The following is a 5,000-nucleotide window of genomic DNA, read 5'->3' as shown; positions in this document are numbered from 1 at the left end:
GTGGAGTGTGTTTTTTTGGTTGGTGGGGTGTGTGTGTGTGTGGTGGTGGTGTTAGTTTGTTTGCGGAGATTGCGTTTTTTTTAGATTTAGTTTTTTTTTTTTTTTTATAAAAAAAAAAAAAATTTAAAAATTATTCTTAGAAAACGCGCGCGAATCGAACAAAACTAATAACACCGATACACAAACAACGCGCGCCACCAACGAGAACGCCCGAAACTGAAACTTCTATAACCGACAAACGCACGAACGACACAGCGGCGGCGGAGGAGGGAAGAAAAAGGGGATCATCTCCCCACAACAACACACCGTAAACTGTGTCGGACGACGTCTCCGTTATGTAAGAGCGGAAGGCGTAAGAGAACGTCTCGTTTAATTAACGCGAACGGCGTTGGGCTCCCGAGTCGACTTCGGGGCGGCCCTTAACGCATCGCATCAACGAGCTCGTCGCGCGCTAGTCGCGCGACGGTCGATCATGATATATAAATCAAGGATTTCGGATCTCTCTAAAACCGGGCTGGAAATCGGTCATTGTTCGTTTTGCGAAACGATATTTTATAAAAGTGAAGATTTGTATGTGTCTCGTCAAAGAACGTTCCGATGAATCGGACGCGATGCCGCGTCCAAAGTAAATCTGGACGAACGCGAGGCGAGTGTTGAGATATACATTTTCCTCCGTGAACAGATAGAAAAACGAATTCATTTTGTTGTTGCGGTGTGGTGTTGTGTGTGTATTGTAATAAATACGCACGCACGCACGCACGCAAAAAGCTACCTAGGCACCGGCGCGTCACGGCGTTTCGAACGTCCGACGCGTCGCTTGTCACACGTCTATCATATCATCATCACCCTCATATCTCTCGTATGTGCGGTGTTGGTGTGTGTTAGCTCTACTAGCTAGCTCCCTGGTTGATCCTGCCAGTAGTTATATGCTTGTCTCAAAGATTAAGCCATGCATGTCTCAGTGCAAGCCGTATTAAGGCGATACCGCGAATGGCTCAATATATCAGTTTTGGTTCCTTAGATCTTACCTCGGTTACTTGGATAACTGTGGTAATTCTAGAGCTAATACATGCAATCAGAACTCTGACCAGTGATGGGATGAGTGCTTTTATTAGATCAAAACCAATCGACGGAGGGCCTCGCGTCCGAAGTCGTTAATTTTGATGAATCTGGATAACTTTTGCCGATCGCATGGTCCAGCACCGGCGACGCATCTTTCAAATGTCTGCCTTATCAACTTTCGATGGTAGTTTCTGCGACTACCATGGTTGTCACGGGTAACGGGGAATCAGGGTTCGATTCCGGAGAGGGAGCCTGAGAAACGGCTACCACATCCAAGGAAGGCAGCAGGCGCGCAAATTACCCACTCCCGGCACGGGGAGGTAGTGACGAAAAATAACGATACGGGACTCTTACGAGGCCTCGTAATCGGAATGAGTACACTTTAAATATTTTAACGAGGAACAATTGGAGGGCAAGTCTGGTGCCAGCAGCCGCGGTAACTCCAGCTCCAATAGCGTATACTAAAATTGTTGCGGTTAAAAAGCTCGTAGTTGCATTTGTGCGCCGCGCTGTCGGTGCACCGCATCCGCGGTGATACTGACACGTCTGCGGAGCATATCGTCGGTGAGCCGTCGGTAAAACGGCGGTTCAATATCAAAATCCTATCGCGGTGCTCTTCGGTGAGTGTCGAGATGGGCCGACAATTTTACTTTGAACAAATTAGAGTGCTCAAAGCGGGCTCAAAATGCTGCTTGAATATTTCGTGCATGGAATAATAGAATATGATCTCGGTTCTATTTTGTTGGTTTTCAGAACTCCGAGGTAATGATTAATAGGGATAACTGGGGGCATTCGTATTGCGACGTTAGAGGTGAAATTCTTGGATCGTCGCAAGACGAACATCAGCGAAAGCATTTGCCAAAGGTGTTTTCATCAATCAAGAACGAAAGTTAGAGGTTCGAAGGCGATTAGATACCGCCCTAGTTCTAACCGTAAATATGTCATCTAGCGATCCGCCGACGTTACTACGATGGCTCGGCGGGCAGCTTCCGGGAAACCAAAGATTTTGGACTCCGGGGGGAGTATGGTTGCAAAGCTGAAACTTAAAGGAATTGACGGAAGGGCACCACCAGGAGTGGAGCCTGCGGCTTAATTTGACTCAACACGGGAAATCTCACCAGGCCCGGACACCGGAAGGATTGACAGATTAACAGCTCTTTCTTGATTCGGTGGGTGGTGGTGCATGGCCGTTCTTAGTTGGTGGAGCGATTTGTCTGGTTAATTCCGGTAACGAACGAGACTCTAGCCTGCTAAATAGGCGTCGTCATTTAGGTGTGCGCCGCTCCGGTGGCGCAACTCACTGGCGACGTATTAAAATTCTTCTTAGAGGGACCGGCGGCTTCGAGCCGCACGAGATTGAGCAATAACAGGTCTGTGATGCCCTTAGATGTCCTGGGCCGCACGCGCGCTACACTGAAGGAATCAGCATGTTCTCCCTGGCCTAGAGGCCCGGGCAACCCGTTGAAACTCCTTCGTGCTGGGGATTGGGGTTTGCAATTATCCCCCATAAACGAGGAATTCCTAGTAAGCGCGAGTCATAAGCTCGCGTTGATTACGTCCCTGCCCTTTGTACACACCGCCCGTCGCTACTACCGATTGAATGATTTAGTGAGGTCTTCGGACCGACACGCGGTGGCTTCACGGCCGTCGGCGTTGCTGGGAAGTTGACCAAACTTGATCATTTAGAGGAAGTAAAAGTCGTAACAAGGTTTCCGTAGGGGAACCTGCGGAAGGATCATTAACGTGTGTGTATGTGTGCGAGACGCGTGATATGTTCACGAACGTTGTTGCGCCGCTGTTGCTGTTGCTGTTGTTGCTGTTGCGACGACGACGACGACGACGACGACGACGACTTCGTACATACCGTGTTTACACATATATATATGTAATACATCCATAATGATATATATATACGACATATATACATATATATGTACGTACGCGCGCGCGCTGCTGTTCGTATCTAATGCGGACGAGCGCGCGCGCGTGTGCGTGCGTGTGTGTGTGCGTGTTTGTATATATGTATAAAAAATAAAATGTGAAATAATTGTCTCTAGCGTCTATTACGCCTAACGGCGCAGCGGCGACGGCGCCGTGGCGGTGGCCGGTGGCGGTGGTGGCATTCGTCGAAAGTGCTACCGCCGCCGCTGCCTCCGCCGCCGTCGAAGCGGCCGGGTGGCGGAAAAACGCCGAGAGACGAGCGCCGACCGGGGCATACCAAACGGAGCGTTCGAAGCGGTGAAAATCCCCACTGCCTAGCTCAGGCCCTTTATTGTCGGTTGGCGCTATACAAAACGAAATTTAAGCGGTTAGAAAGATGACAATGTCGTGCGTCACGCCAGCTCGTTGGGGGGTGCGCGGGTCGTCGTCGTTCATCATTCTAAAGGATTCGCGTCGGGGCGTTAAGCTTTTTCGGTGCCGTTTCTTTATGAACGCCTCGGCGCACATGAATTCGACCAACTTTCGACGTTAATACATAAAAACGGACAATCAAGTGGCCGACGGCGAGAGCCGTAGGCCGCTACCGTAAGTAATAACAACATTAAGAAAAAACCATTACCCTGGACGGTGGATCACTTGGCTCGCGGGTCGATGAAGAACGCAGTTAACTGCGCGTCATAGTGTGAACTGCAGGACACATTTGAACATCGACATTTCGAACGCACATTGCGGTCCGTGGAGAAATATCCAGGACCACTCCTGTCTGAGGGCCGGCTGTTAAAATATAAAAACCACACTGTTCGGTGTAGAACGCGCGCTACGTGCGCTCGCGCCGGTCGATGCGCGCGGCGGTGACGCGCGACGCGGCGGCGGCGGGTTGGTGGGGGGTGATGAACGAGCTCGCGGACGGTGCGATGGGACGATCTCTAATAAGAGTCTCTCGTCCGCGCCGCCGCGGCTCTCACTCTCTCTCTCTCTCACTATCCGCCGTCGCTGTCGTCGCGCTGCCGCTGCCGCACTACCGCGCGCGGGCGAGCGGGCGCGCGCTCTTTCGAACAATTGACGGTTTCCGTTGAACGTTCTTCGCGACGGACGACGGACGGCGGGGTGCTGCACCCCTCACGTCCGCGTACGCGCGGAGCGCGTTTACGGTCCGTTTAAATATATCGAATTGTATTGAATATGAAACGAGTGTGAAAAGATTACACGCATCGCTAAGACGCGAGTCTTCGTAGTGCGGTCTTCGTCCGAGCTCATCGGTTCGTGTATACGATATAATAAAATATATCGGAAGCACAGACGACGCGTCTCCGACGGATGCGACCGGCAGGCGGTGAATGTTTTCTTGCGCGGCAAGCGTAACGCACACACAAACATATGTAAGTAAACATTACGTGATGTTCATGTGCGCGCGCGCCTAGCCCGATGCGAGAGAGTTCACCGCTCGTCGTCGCTACGCATCCGTATTATGTCGGTGATACGCGTCGTCGTTCCAGTGCGAACGTTATATTATCGTATCGATACGGACCGATACCGAAAGGGCCGGACGATCGATCGCTAACGAAAAGTACTCGCGCTCGCGTATGCGTGTCGAGATTTTCGTTTACGCTCGTATCATCATAATCATCATCGTCATCGTCGTCGTTCATCGCGCAACGCGTGTTGTGTGTGCAGCGTTGCGTTGTGCGTGCGCGCGTCTAGAGACCTCTAAGGACTCGCGACGCGCGCGCCTCGCGCACGCGCACTCGCTCTGCGACGCGCGATGATCGCGACGGTGGGGGTGGTGTACGGTAGGCGGACTCGACGTCCGAAGGGCGTCCCGCGACGACGACCGGCCGCCGTGCGCGCTTGCTTGCTTGCGCGCGCGGTCCGTCGGTTCGTCGTCGTCAAAAATATAATAAGGGACGTCGCGTACGGATATCGCGTCTGCCTCGAATTTTTATCGTTGGCCTCAGATCAGGGAGGATCACCCGCCGAATTTAAGCATATTAGTAAGC

The 5,000-nt window shown here is 51.8% G+C and overlaps 3 non-coding genes across 3 annotated transcripts in view; all 3 read left to right on the top strand.

Moving 5' to 3' along the window:
* The first annotated feature begins 899 nt into the window (after positions 1 to 899).
* LOC137929156 (small subunit ribosomal RNA) lies at positions 900 to 2,803 on the top strand. Its single transcript, XR_011108727.1, has one exon. It is a non-coding gene; the product is annotated as a small subunit ribosomal RNA (ribosomal RNA).
* Positions 2,804 to 3,619: 816 nt separating this feature from the next.
* LOC137929160 (5.8S ribosomal RNA) lies at positions 3,620 to 3,776 on the top strand. The gene has a single exon (XR_011108730.1). It is a non-coding gene; the product is annotated as a 5.8S ribosomal RNA (ribosomal RNA).
* A 1,173-nt stretch (positions 3,777 to 4,949) lies between these two features.
* Positions 4,950 to 5,000, top strand: part of LOC137929167 (large subunit ribosomal RNA) — a 4,033-nt gene continuing 3,982 nt past the window's right edge. Inside the window, exon 1 of the ribosomal RNA XR_011108737.1 lies at positions 4,950 to 5,000. This exon is cut by the window's right edge and continues 3,982 nt beyond it. This is a non-coding gene — a ribosomal RNA (large subunit ribosomal RNA).

Source organism: Battus philenor, unplaced genomic scaffold (assembly GCF_028537555.1).
Source record: "Battus philenor isolate CCGP_79_NKW_IND1 unplaced genomic scaffold, ilBatPhil1.0.hap1 SCAF_43, whole genome shotgun sequence".
NCBI lineage: Eukaryota > Metazoa > Arthropoda > Insecta > Lepidoptera > Papilionidae > Battus > Battus philenor.
This window is presented reverse-complemented; position numbering and strand designations above follow the sequence as displayed.